Source organism: Manis javanica, chromosome 7 (assembly GCF_040802235.1).
Source record: "Manis javanica isolate MJ-LG chromosome 7, MJ_LKY, whole genome shotgun sequence".
Classification (NCBI taxonomy): domain Eukaryota; kingdom Metazoa; phylum Chordata; class Mammalia; order Pholidota; family Manidae; genus Manis; species Manis javanica.
In genome coordinates this window covers 50,129,231-50,143,662 of record NC_133162.1, presented here as the reverse complement: position 1 = coordinate 50,143,662, position 14,432 = coordinate 50,129,231, and the positions used below count along the sequence as shown (strand labels likewise).

The window sequence follows — 14,432 nt, the reverse complement described above, 5'->3', positions numbered from 1 at the left end:
CTGGGCAGGTCCTGGAGCTGGCCCCACTGCCTCAGCATCAGGGACTGAGGGTGCCGGGGCTGGCGGTGCTGGGAGTGCCGGGGCCGGGGGCGCCAGGGGTGCCGTAGGGGCGGGAGGGTAAGGAAGGGGAGGGGGATCATCAACCATAAGCAAATCTTGAGTATCAGGGTAAACTTTGGTAGTTTCTTTTTCCTTTTTCTGAGGTTGAGTCTGGGCAGCTAAAACTCGAGGGCCCATTTTCTTTTGCACCCAGGGCTTTACCCAGGGCGGTGGGTTCTCCACCAACTCTTGCCAGACTACAATGTAGGGTTGCTGATCTGGGTGTCCTTGAGACGAATCCTGGAAGACAACAGCTTTTACTGCTAATAAAGTGGGAAGATCAAAAGTCCCCTCCGAGGGCCACCCAACATTGAAGGTGGGCCATTCGGAGGTACAGAAATTCTGCCATGGTCCCTTTTTCACTTCTACTGACAAGTTATGTGCTCTCGCTCTGACTTCCATCCAATGATCTAACGTCAGGCTAAGGGGGGTCGTCACTGTCTGTCCCATTGTCAGTATAACAATAATTAGACACGTAAAAGACACAAAAAACAAAGACACACACAAATTAGACACACAGCGGCCACTTTTTGTTTTCCTCAGATTCTCAAACAGAAACCGAAAGGAATCGGAGGGTTGATACTCTTGGCGCCCAAAAATCAACCCTATCTCATCAGGTTCACTTTGCCGGAAAAACAGACGGGAGGCTACCAGGCGTCCCTGGCCTCCCAACCTCCCCGAGGCGTTCCCCAGGGTTGCAGCCTGCGGTGCTCCTAGTACGTCTACCGACTGCAGTCTCGACCCCTTTATGGGATCGAGACAGCTGCCAGACAACGGGTACCCTTTCAGAATTCCGACCGGTCTCACTGAAAAACAGAAAACAGAACACAGACAACCCAAGGCACCACTAACCTTACCTCTTCCTCCAAGAGCGACGTCGGGAGTGAAGCGGGGTGAACGCACGATCCTAGACGAGCCCCCAAATGTTGGATTCTCCCTGAGGAGGACGCCGCCCCAAATCACTCACGAAAGGCGTCTCTTGATGCAATAAGCAAGAGGAATTTATTCAGGAACCAGCTAGCAGGGGTCCAAGTTAGCCCAGCGCAGCGGGTCTCAACAAGGACCCTGAGCACACAAAGCCAAAAGGTTTTATAGCATTTTCAAAGGGGCAAAATTTTCCACAATCACAATACAGGGTTTTTCCATAGACACATAAATTTTCGGCTGACGCCACATCCCAGCGGTCTGGTTAGATAAAATCACTTTCGGAATGTTTAGGGTGGTTCTAGCAAGATAAGCTTGGTATGTATGATTAACTGATTTGAGGTTAGCTAACTAAAGGTCACTATAATTAACACTGGCTGACTAACTTGTTTTTCAAGGTTCTAATAATTTTCTTCCTTCTAGGTTAGAGGGTAGTGTTTAGGCCTTTAAGATGGCTGTGCTTATGCTAACTTTTGATTCTCTACTTTGATTCTCTAGATCCTACAGTACAGCACTTTGGTGTTATAATATAGGAATGAAGAATCATAGAGGATGTTTAAATGGAGAGCTGATAATGATAGAAATAGTGTTTAGGAAGAGTACGCTAGTGACAGGTTTAGGGTGGATTGCACAGGGATGGCACCTAAGGGAAAAAAGAATTTGAAGATGGATTTGGATGGAGCAGTGGAAATGTATGAGAGAGCAAAGTGATTTTCTTGAAATAAAATCAGCATACTTTGCAATTAATTCATTGGGGTACATGAACAATCTAAGCAAATGATATCATTAAAGATTTCAAAATCTCATATATTTGAGAAATAATGGTATGGTAAATAAAGATTAGGATCTGTTAAGATGGGACACATTTTAAAAGGAAGATTTTATTGTTTTGAAACCTCTAAGTTTCAGAGGAAGACGTTAGTCTAGTCAGGTGAATTGTACTGATAGAGTTCAAGATATGAATGGGGGAGTAGCCTTCAAAATGTCATATTAGAAACAATCAAAGGGAATGAGAATCAGCAAAAAGAGTGAGATTTCAGGAGAGTCTCTATAAAAAGGCAGAAAACTTGATGCAGTAAGGGGTTAAGGGAAGATATGGTCAGAAGAAATGAAGTAAACCAGTGAGTGATGAATGATAAAAAATTACCAAAGAGAAAAGAAGTCCTGGATAAAGTCTGAAAAGTTGAGGAACTGCCATTTCCTCAAGCTCTGAACCCAACGCAGACCTTGGAAGGCAGAAAGATTAATTTCTTACCAAGCTTGAGGACTCTACAGATCATTAATGTATTCAATAGCAGTATAACACTTAGAGCACCATAAATAACATCTTTCTTTAAAAACATTATATGTATTTCTTATATTTGAAAATAAATAGCCTTAGATTTAAAACATCTGTCAATCTATGAATGATATGTGCTGTTTTAATGTGTTATAATGTCGTTTCATACTGACAAAGCCTTTTTCTGCATTTTGTTGATTGGATCATATGATGCCTGTCAAACTGAATCCATCACTGACTCAGATAAGTGTACATTACAAGTAAACCAGGGTTTAATATGTGAATGCATTGTCAAGGCAAGTCCCTAGCTAATCCATGGCCCCTCCCAAGTGTATTACCACTCCTAAGTACCTCTTTATTGGACATGAATCCCTATTAATGAGCAATGCTTCTTTCCATGCTAAAATTACCTTATATTAACTTTTTTCTACAACTGAAATGCATGTCTACAGCAAATTGAGCACAGCATTAGGAATTTCACACATTTATATTTGATAAAATGACACAGTTGGTTTCAAATAACACACTCTTCTTTTTCCAATTACATTCTTTACTCTTCATTAGCATTATATGAGATAATCTTCCAAAATAATATTGATGAGTCATGCTTCATAACAAGCATAAAGTATTTTTTTAAATAAACCTCACTTCAGGAGTAGAGAATTTCATATTCCAACTGTGATAATAAGTTTATTTGAAAGAATAAAATACAACTTTTATGTGATGAACAATAGTTGGATGGTTCTATAATCTTTATTTAATATTTAGCAGTCAAAAATACTCAGAAAGTTACTTTATATAACATAACATTCATGTCTCAAATCAACATAAATAAATATAATCTAATTTTTAGAATACAAGATAAAAGGGTATGTCAATAAAATGAAAGTTCCTGTGGCCTGGTTGGCTAGGTCACTACACATGTGTGGGCAATACATTGCTATTGACTCTATATAAAGAGCTCCACCCAGTGCTCTGGGTGACATGGTGGCTTGGCTGCAAGGCTGCAGGAGAGCAGAGCAGAGGTTGGAGTGGTGGCAGCAATGAGGACAGAGGTCCGAGGATGGCTATGTGTGACAACTCTGCAGAGAGGCCCAGAAGACGGCTGTGTGGGATGGCTGTGTGGGCAGAGAGGCTCAGAAGATGGCTGTGCAGGTAGAAAGGCCCACAGGTAGAGACCAGCTTGCTGCATGCAGACTCGCTCTGAGTGAACAGGAGTTTAGTGATTGACCTGCCACCATGGAAATAAAGTTGGGTATAACCCTTTGTCTTGCCAATGGGTTTCAGCCTTCAACAAGTTCACTATGGATTCAATGTGACCAAAGAAATGACAGTAGAATATTTCTTTGGGGTGGAAGGGTTTATTACCCAGCTTGTTCTCTCAGTGGTAGGTCACCCTAGTGTCTCTGCCTCTGCCCAGAGCACTGGGTGTAGCTCTCTATATAGCTCTGTAATAGCTTATTGCCTAAAGGTGTGGAAGCAGTAGCCTAGCCACAAGCCAGTTACATCATCAGGTGGTTTAAGTTCAGTGAGGATCCTGGCTATAAGAACCCCAACTTACCCACACTCTTTCACCCCAAGAACATTTTACTGTCATTTCTTTGGTCATTGAATCCACAGTGAACTTGCCCAGGGCTGGAACCCATTGGCAAGACAGGGTATTAAAGAGAAAACTGTTAAAGGTTATTTTACATACACACACATTTAAAATGTCCCAGTTCAAACAACATAATGAACTAGAAACATAGCAACCTCTCTCTAATACTTCTTATACTAGAGATATTATGTATAATAGAAATAGAAATGTATATTTATATGATAAAATTGTTAAACTACAAGTATTTATAATTGAGGTGATGCAAAATTAATGCAATTTTTCATAACTGAGACTTTCTTTTTTTTAATTGTGACTTCATAGGGGTGAAGTGGTTTCAAAAGCAGCATTAGTCTTGAGTTTGTCTACTGAGTATCCCTGGCTACCTAGAGACTGGGACTTAGCAAGGAAACCTAAAGGGGTCAAATGACAAAGCCAGGAGGTTGAGCAGAGTGGAAGTTTGAATTGGGGCATCTAAGTGGCATCCAAAAGCACAATATCCTCAGGGGGTGAAGACAGATAATTGGGATACATGCATGTCCCTATTTTGTCTCAGAGGAACAGGAAAAAAACTCTCTGTGAAAAATTTTAATTGCAAAACTTGCATTTTGGATTTAGAGTTAAAATCCATTTACCTTTATGATCTGAAATTCCAAAATAAAAACTATTGAAGACTTTTCTGGTTGGTAGTATGTTTGAGTACATGACAGAAAGGCAAATACTCTGTAGAAGAAAATACTTTAATTCATGCCAATACTTCCTAGATTACTAGAGCTTTAGAGTAAGTCTTCAAAAAGTTTACTGTGAGTCTTTCAAAATTAAAAAAATAAATTCTGCCTTTATATATAAATTTAAATAGAAAACAAAATCTGCTGGGATTTTGACCAGGATTACACTGAATGCAACAACAATAAATCTAAAAATTCATCGATGTGTGTATATCTTCATATTTAGGTCTCTTGTTTTCTTTTTATCAGTGTTTTCTGGTTTTCAGTATAAAAATCAGGCATAAATTTTGCTCAGGTCATACCCAAGTATTTTATTTGTTAGTAGTTTTGTAAATTTTATTTGTTTTATAATTTGGATTCAATGCTTCATTGCTGATATATAGAAATGAAATTAATTTTTTGCATTACCAGGTACCCTGTAACCTTGCAAAATTCACACACAAATTACATAAATTTATTATAGATTCTTCAGATTTTCTATGTAGACAACAATATCTCAGGGGACTCCGGCCCAGGAAAGTTGTGTTCCTGCTGGTCGTAGAGAGTGGGGGTAGGGGTCCGACTGAATCTTCTATTTTAGTGCCTGTTCTGTTTTTAGAATATTACTTGATACCTGTGCCTGGGTGTTTAGAACTTCCATGAGAGTGGGATTTACAGTGCCCTGTGGGCAGGCTTGGTAACTATCATATAGCTTGCCCTGTACTCCTTTTTCCCAGCATGGATCCCATGGGTCACTAATGTATAGCTTATCTTGTATTCTAAAGAACATGTTGTCAGAGATTCCTCTTGCTGTCTTTTCTACTGCATGAACTCTACATGTCACCCTCCATACATGTCAGACTGGAAAATACATGTATGAGAGATTTGGTCATACGGAAAGCACAGCGTAGGGTTTGAGAAAGTGTTTAAGATGTCTGTGTATACCGGTATTTGAATTGGTGCCTGACAACCTACACGTGGGCAACTTTGGGTGCCAATTTCCCGGTTGATTTCATAAAGAGTTAGTTGGAGCTTAAACTTCCATGCAGAATAACTCTGCCTGGAGACCACCGGGCTATTCATCTGACTGGTTGTACTTGACATGACTAACCCACAGCTTAAGAGGACCCACCTCACAAGACACCCACTCATCATGTCTGGGTACCTGTTTGAGCCTAGAAAGGTGATACCAGGGGGAGTGCCCGTGTAGTTTGGCTGCTGAGGGTATAGTGAGGATTACTGTATAAGGCCCTGTCCAGTGGGGTTGGAGAGATTTTGGCTGGAGTTCTCTTAGGAGTACCTCATCTCCTGGCTGAAGGATCGCTACGTCTCCTGGGTTGTTGGATGACGTAGGTTGGGGTAGGAGCTGGTCTGCGTGTTCCCCAAGAAGATGTCTCAACAGTGTAAAGTAAGGAAGGTAGGAGGCCAAAGGAGGAGAGGTAGCGGGCAGGCCTGTGTTTAGTAAGAAGGGCCTGCCATACATCAGCTCAAATGCACTTAGTCCAGCTGGTCCCTGGGGGGCAGCACACAGCCAAGTGAGAGCGATGGGGAGAAGATCGGGCCACGAGAGCTTTACCTCTAAAGACAGCTTAGTTAGTTGGTCTTTTAAGAGACCGTTAGCCCTTTTGACCTTACCCTAAGATTGGGGGTGGTAGGGTACATGGGGGTTCCAGGTGATGTTGAGAGCCTCGGCTGTTAGCTGAGTGACCCGAGAGACGAAAGCAGGCCCATTGTCTGACTGTAGCAAGGCAGGCAGGCCAAAGCGGGGGATGATATGTGCTACCAATGTCTGTGCCACTATCGAAGCTGTCTCTTGGCTGGTGGGGAAGGCGTCAATCCACCCTGAAAAGGTATCAACCAGAATTAGTAAATACCTGAGTTTTTTATGTTTAGGCATGTGGGTGAAATTGACCTCATAGTCCTGTCCGGGGATGGTTCCTCTCATCTGGTGGAGGGCCATCCAGATCTTCAGAGCACCTTGAGATGAGACGTGATGACAAGTAATTCAGGCTTGGTGCATCTGACCTATGGCCTTGTGGAGACCATAAGGGGCAAATATGGGGGAGAGAAACCGGTGCAAGACTTCCAGCCCAGTGTGTAGACACTGATGAATTTTGGATATGACATCTCTGCCCTGGGCTTGGAGGAGTTTGCGCCTGATGTTGGGAGCTGACTGAGTTATAAAATACATGGCTAGGAGAGAGGAACCTAGTGCTGAGGCTGGGTCAATTTTAGTAAAAGCTCCTAGAGTTTCTTTTAGGTGCTTAAGGAATTCTGACAGATTTTCATCAGGCTTCTGGGTAATCTCTCTAAGCTTATCATAATTGATAGCCTTTTGGGTGGTTGAGTTTATACCTGCCAATAAGTAGCGAACCATGCGATCCCAGCAGGCCTCACCCTCCAGAGTATTATAATCCCACATGGGTTCCTGTAGAGGAACAGATTCCCTGCCCATAAGTTCCCACTCATCTGTGGCAAGGGCCTCATTGGCACAGTGCTGTGCTGCTGCCATGACACAGTCATATTCCTCTAGGGTTAGAGTGGATTGGAGGACTACATGCACATTATGCCAGGTGAGCTTGCAAGCTCAAGTGAGATATTTAAGCTGTTTAGCGAACATTACGGGGTTGGAGGAAAAAGACCCCAATTGCTGTTCTACTTGGGATAAGTCTGCCAGAGAAAAAGGAACATGAACTTGCACTACCCCTTCAGCCCCTGCTACTTCCCTTAGAGGAGCCATCACGTGAGCTTGAGGCCTCTGTGACTTAGAGCGGGTTACAGGAGGGCTAGACCATTTGGGCACTAGCCATGGTGAGTAAGATGGTGGCAGGTTTGAAGGAGGGGACAGAGGGGGCAACCTTGCAGTGGGGGATGCAACTTGGGAATCAATGCAGAGCTTGAAGGCAGGGGACTGGGGTATGTGGGAATTTTATCTGTTTTATCCGAAGTGAAGTTGGCACCTATGCAGCAAGATGGGGGTGCGACTGGAAGAGAAGTAGAACAAGGTGGCGGAGAAACTGGAAGAGAAGGAGAATGAGATGGTGAAGAAACCGGAAGAGAAGGAGAACAAGATGGAGGAGAGATAGATTGAGGAAGGGAGCTGGCTCCCGCAATGGGCCCAGAGGAGCAGGAAGGGGGGTAGCTGAGATCCTCCACCAAGTCCGTCAGAGAAGAGCCTCCCAGTAATAGGAGGGGTAGAGATCGGCAGTCTCCACTGGGCTAACAAAACTTGGGAAGGAGTACATTTAACACACAAATCTGGGCAGGTGCGCTGAGTCCAAAAAACCTGCACATATGGGATTTCACTCCACTTTCTGCTCCGATGGCAATAATTAGTTAAGTCAGTAAGGAGGCCAAAATCAAAAGTTCCCTTAGGGGCCAGCAAGATTGGTTGTCCAAGGGATACTGAGGCCCGGCCTCAGAGCAAAGGAGGATCAGCTTCCATTTGTGAACTTCTCAGGACAAATATAGAGTAGCCAAATTAGAAATGAGACACTGCAGTGGGGTCTGGGCTTCCACTTTTGAGGGCTGGTTCCCCATGTCTGTGCCACTTCCCAACTAATCCTGCTGAGAGGAGCGCCCAGCATCCAAAGAGTAGCAAGTCAGGGGAGACGTCCTGGGAGCCTGGGTGAGGGACGTCTCCCCCATCGCAGGGCCAGGGGTGGGCCGGATGCCCACAGACGTCCCGTGGCCTGGGGTAGGGATGTCTCCCATACCACAGGGCCAGGGGTGGGCCAATGCCCTCAGAGGGTGGGCTGAATGCCCAGGGGCCAGATGCCTCCCTGGACATAGCTACAATTTCTAACGGACCAGGTGAAATGGAGTTAGGAAGGGAAACACACCAGGGGAAACTGAGGGACTCACCAGAAAATAGTCCATGCAGCAGAGAACAGGCTGAGGTCCCAGATCGGGGAAGGAGGGGGCGGAGCCACCAGTGGCCGGTTGGGGCCCCATGCTCTAGCCCCTTCCCGGGTTTCGGCACCAAATGTAAGATAAATTCCAATAAATTCCAACCGAAGTAAGCAGGCGAAGAGAGGCAACAAAGGGCTAGGCAGTTTATTTGAACACAATCCCTGGATGATGTTCCACGGTCTGAAACACAGACCAGGGAAGTCACACCCATCAGGGCAGGCAGCAAATTTTTAAAGAAGGCAGGGGGAGGGAGAGCAAAGGTGTACAGTGGTGTGAGGATTGGCTCATCTAGGGTACGTGAAGGTCTCTCATTGGCCTTTAGTCAGGTACTGGAAAGTTACCACTAATCCTTTAGCTTGGGGGAAGGGCTCTAGTTGGGAGTATTATCCGATCAGGCTCTGGAATGTTGTCAGACCAGAACCTGTTGGTCTCTTCACCTTGTTTGGTGAGGCCTGAGCTTGTCCATCAGGCTCACCCCTGATGCCTCCAGCCTAACACCCTTTATCAGGTAAAAATGTTCTATTCTAATAGTAGTTTGCTGACAGTTTTTATCATGAGTGAATTTTTATGAGTGAATATTGAATTTTGCAAAATGCTTCTGCATATATTAAGATGACCAAATTATTTTCTCTTTTTTTAACATATTGAAAAACATTCATGAGAAACATTTTTCAAGACTATTCTCTATATATGCTATTAGAATAGATATATTAACATTTTGTTGAGGGCTTCTTTTAGTTTTTAAGTGTAATAAATTATATCAATGGATTTTCTATACTGAATCCTGTTTGTTTTCCTTAGATAAAGAATACTTTATCATTTTCAAATACTTTTCTGGAATTTTTTTGTTAGTGTTTCTGTACAACATGGGCTTATTTTCTTTTTCAGTACTATTGTTATCTGTATTTGGTGCTGAAATTATACATAAATTGTGTATTCTTGTGATTTGACTTGATACCTCCTCCCCAGACTCTGACTTGGTTTTTGTTCTTTGTTTTTCTTTTTTAATGGAGCTACTAACATATAAAGCAAGGGGGTGGCATTATCTGATTTGCATTTATAAAGGTCATTGAGATATTGGAATAGAGAATGAATTCAAAGTTAATAAAACTATTAGAGTCAGGGAAAGCAGTTAAGAGAGTGAGGGTTTATTTTTTGTTATTTGTTTTTGTTTGTTTGGCAATTGGAGTTCAAATGAAGAGGCAGAAGAAATAGAGAAAGACTTAGAAGTTGCCATTAAGATAAAGATAAAGGTAAAGATAGATAAAGATGAAAAGATGAAGCGGCCATTAAGTAACTGGGATGAGGGCCAATGAAGTTTACACAATGCTGGTCTAGGAACCTCTATGATAAAGCCATGGATTAGACAGGGAGTACCAGACAAAAATAATGGGTGTAAAGATGGTCGTGATGGTTCTGATATGCCTATGGTACCTGGTAGTCATTTAGAACTTGTAAGTACAGACCTGTCAGGGGAGTTTAATTTTAGAGATTCCTGGTTGTAGCCATAGGAAGAGATGAAAATATTCAACTGTCAGATAGCAATTTGGTAGAAAGCAAGAGTTGCATGGATTGAGAGTAAATTACAAGAGAATTGTGAAAACCATGATTTAGCTTTGGCTTTTATCTGGCATAAGCTTGTTACATTACTTCTTATTGAACCACATTCAGCTGTAGTACTGTCTCCAATTCTGAGGCTTCAAAATTATGGAATTTAAGCAACCACCCAAATTCTTTACAGTAGAGTGATTAAGCTGGTAAACTGAACTGCAGTCTGCCCTCCACAGATACACTCTAAGACTACAGGTGACAAAAGGGGTACCATAGTAGACTAATTAGCACAAACGCAATAGGCTTTTCTTTCTCAGCCCTGATTCTGGCCAGAAGTAGTTTGGGAGGATTTGAAGGACTTCAGTAGAAAAGGAAAATATAAAAGCATGGTCTTGCTTAGGGTTCTCTGCACCTAACAGCTAGCCTCCCAGGATTGTGCTGTTGGCAGGGAAAGAAGAGTTGAGCCTGAGCACGGCTCTAGTAAAAGCCTTTGTTAAGTGGCTTAACACCTTGTTCTATAAGAGAACATAGTCCCTATCTTTACAGAAAACGTATCCAAGCAATTCTTGTTCTTGTGCAAATGAACATTAATGCTTTGTTCTTCAGATTTCACCTACAGAAGGAGTATCATGTAAGCCCCTTTCATTCCCCAAAGTGGCTGCTATGGAAACGAGTCCTGAAGCATGACAGCAGAGGAAAGCTAGCTGTACTGTGCTTAAACAAAGAATAGAAATTTCCACAAGATTTCCAATTGTATGTGTGGAGCCAATAAAGAAGCAACTGGCAAGTACACCACACAGCAGATCTAAGGAAGAGATTGCTAATTCAGCTTTACCAGTTATACTTTCTCAAGGCCCATAATTAAAAGCGAGCTTCAGGGTACTAGCAGAGAAGTAGATTTGCTGAGAGCCTGAGGGGCTTGTAAATTGGCTGCTTTTGCAAACTGCTTTTACTCTTTTAGGTCAGGAAGGGAAAAATTAATGCCTTTGTGGGGTGAAATAAATGCTCCCCTAGTACCTTGAAAGAAGAGATTTGCCTCCTTTAACTTCCAAATTACATATAAAGGGAGAACTGGCTTTGGAAGGTTTGTTGTGAAAAGTTACAAGTCTACTATGATGACAGCCCTGTGCTTTGCTTTATAATCACATGATTCCAGTTTTGTCCTCTACATGCCCTTTACTGTAGCTGCATGATTTGGAGTTTACCAAACACATTTATCAGGTTTATATTTAAAAGTTTAGGCCAAAATATACTGTAGGCAGCAGAAGTTATCTATATGCTTTAAGAAATTGGGGGTTTTCTCAAAATTTGAGTGTATTTCTAAAAAAGTCTTGGATTCTATTTCCCTATGATATCACAACCTTGGTTTAAAATCTAGTCACCTTAATATTTATAAACAATGTTTCCAAGGCTTTCATCCCTTTCTTATTTAATGGGATCTCTAGTCTTACATGTGCTAAACAATGCCTGTAGACTCCCACAAAATTCTACTCTTATTCTGGCCTACTTTCGAGAATTCCCTGACGAGTACTGCTGGCATCTTCTAGATGATTTTGGTGCCTAGAATCCAGGTGCCCTTCAGAGGCCCAAAGGGACCAGAGTAACACTAAGAAGCCTAAGAGACCCTGGTGTAGCAAATCTTCTTCATGGTCCATGCAAAAGTGGGGACAATGTCTCTCTCTTGGGTCACACTTACGCACAAATACATAATAAAATTGATGGGAAGCACCTACATTGACTTGGTATTTACCCAGCACTATTCTGAACCCTCTCATGTATAAGTTGATTTAATAATCACAACAGCCCATGATGGAGGGCTTTTAGGCACTGTCGCTTGGATTCAGAGAGAAGGGCAGTGTTACTTACTCTTAAGGCTCTCCTTTCTGTTCTTTGTCTGAATGTCCTGAGTATGAGTTGTCTCCACTCTGACTGGGATGGAAATGTAATATCTCCCAGAATATTCAAAGCTCAACTTTGAATATCTCTGATTTTCTTTAACTTTACAGCCCCCTGCTCTGGATTACTTCTTTGGATTACTTCTCACATGGTCTCACCTTGAACACACATACTTTCAGCAAAGGATTCTTGGCGGAACTTCCCACATTCTTCAAGAACTCAGCCCCTGCACAGTTCTCTCCTCCATACTTGCCCTCACATCACAGCCCCTTCAGCAGTACCGACGTCTGGTATTTCCTGCCTCAGCTCAGCAGGATTTTAACAGTTGGTTAAGAAATTTTCCCCTGAAGAAACTGATGGATATTAGGGCTCATCTTGTAAATTTCCTTTTAATCCATTATTGCTCCCTAGGTTGGCCTGTTTTGCAATGCCTAAGAGAGTTACCTCACGTCCTTTGTCTATTTTACAACTGTTTCCTTGTTAGTCTAATACTGGTTAATTTTTCTTGGCTGGAACTCTAGCTTCATAATTACAGAGTAAGAAACTATTTCATTGAAATTTCCCCCCCACCCCAAATTATCAGAAGAATGAAAGGTGTCAACTGGATAAAAATTCTACAACTGTTACTCATTTTGTTTTATTAAAAATCTCTGCACTAGATGCAAATATCACTCAGATGTTTTTAAAAGCATTTTTATGTATATTGTGTTAAATTACCAGAGGACAGGGCTGGGATGTACACATAGTTTAATACTCAGATCTTGGCACAAAGCCCAGCACAGAGACACTCAATAATATTTGGTGAATAATTAATTGAATGCATAAGTAAATTATTCTAAAATGTAGAATAAATGTTAATATAATAAATTGTGTAGCCATTCTTTGGAGATAATATTTTCTTTTTCAGACTGCAGGATTTTCTACTAAGAATGCAAACTGAGAAATGCAGAAATTATGGCTTACTGTGAGAAAAATATTTGAAATATTTTCCATGGTAAAGCATTATATGGTAAACAAGGCTAGGGGAACTATGGAAGCTAGAATGATTTAATATTACATTCTTTAAGTCATATTTCCACATTTATTTTGAATAACACCAATGGCATCTTTTTATTGATACGGCATCCAATTACAACCTCAAAATATAGAACCCAACTTTGAATATCCTTGGTCTTGTTTAATTGTAAACTTAATTTTCCTTAAAACTTATGTGACTTGCTGAAGGTCATAAGGTAATAAAGATTGGGCTGGAATTGGAAATCCCTGTATGGAGGTGTTGAAATTATATACACATATAAAATTACTCTGCATATTTTGAAGTATTAAACTTGCATTGGAACAACACTATCTGTGTAGTCCAGTGAAAACAAGGCAAATTCTATTCTTAAAATACTTAAAAATTAAGATCTTTGGCAAGATTGTATTTTTAAACTCTGTGAGCTGATTCAATTGTATTTATAATAAGGCTCTTATTAAGAGCCTTTGGAACAAAGGAAAAGAATACTGAAATTGGAGAAATAGGTTTGAAATATCGTTGTTTCATGATTTTTGTGTGACATGGTATTTTTTGTGACCATACACAAATTTGAAAACGTTTAAATAAATGTTTCTTCATGTTTAATGTGGAAATTAAATAAAAGAGTAAATTTGAAAAACCTAATAGATTGGTTTGACATGTGGTTTATAAAATAAATAAATGAACATATATAATATATATGAAAAGCAATTCAAAAGTTAAATTCTTAGTATTGCTTATACTAAGTGCCTCTAAAAGTTAAATCTTGATATGTCTGAGAGTAAATGGTTCACATTTCTGAACAAAATATGGAGTACTGTAATTATCCAGTGAATTGTTTTTGCCTTGACTGTTTACAAGATATAATAATCTAAATTTAGGCATTTTCCTGAGCATATCTTCATTTTCCTTTGTGCATTCATAATCACAAAAATTCATTCTGCTAAAGCCTAGTATCTGGTACTCTAGGATCTTCTAGTGACAATAATCTAAGGATGTTAGACTTTAGCCTCAGTCAATTTCATCCAACATAAAATAGTGGTATCAAGAAATCAATTCAAAAGTTACTGTCACATAGTGAGGAAATACCTTATAATATAATACTCTGATTATATAAAAAGTTTATATAGAACTATTAAAACCTGAATTTTTTTTTCTAAAAAATGACATTAGCCAGTATTGAAAATGAAAGTAAAATTGTAGTCAACATGGAACTAAACTTAAAGAAAAAAAGAAAAATCCAAGAGTAGAAGAAAGAAAAACTCTAAAATAATTCAGTTCTTTCCTTGAACTTCTAATCATTTTGTTTCAAAGGCTCTTTTAAAAGGCCAAACGTAGAGCTTTAATTAACATTTCCTTGAAGTGCCAGGTTTGTTATCTTTATTCATTCCCAACAAATTTCCTCTCCCAACACAAAGCACGTTTTAATCACACAAACTAGGAGGAGGGAGCATC

General features: G+C 40.7%; 1 long non-coding RNA gene across 1 annotated transcript; it reads right to left on the bottom strand.

Moving 5' to 3' along the window:
* Positions 1-1,858: 1,858 nt before the first annotated feature.
* On the bottom strand, positions 1,859-8,686 carry LOC140850573 (uncharacterized). The gene is made up of 3 exons (XR_012133514.1): positions 8,468-8,686; positions 6,478-6,580; positions 1,859-3,533 (listed from the first exon to the last, which is right to left on the bottom strand). It is a non-coding gene; the product is annotated as an uncharacterized lncRNA (long non-coding RNA).
* Positions 8,687-14,432: the final 5,746 nt, after the last annotated feature.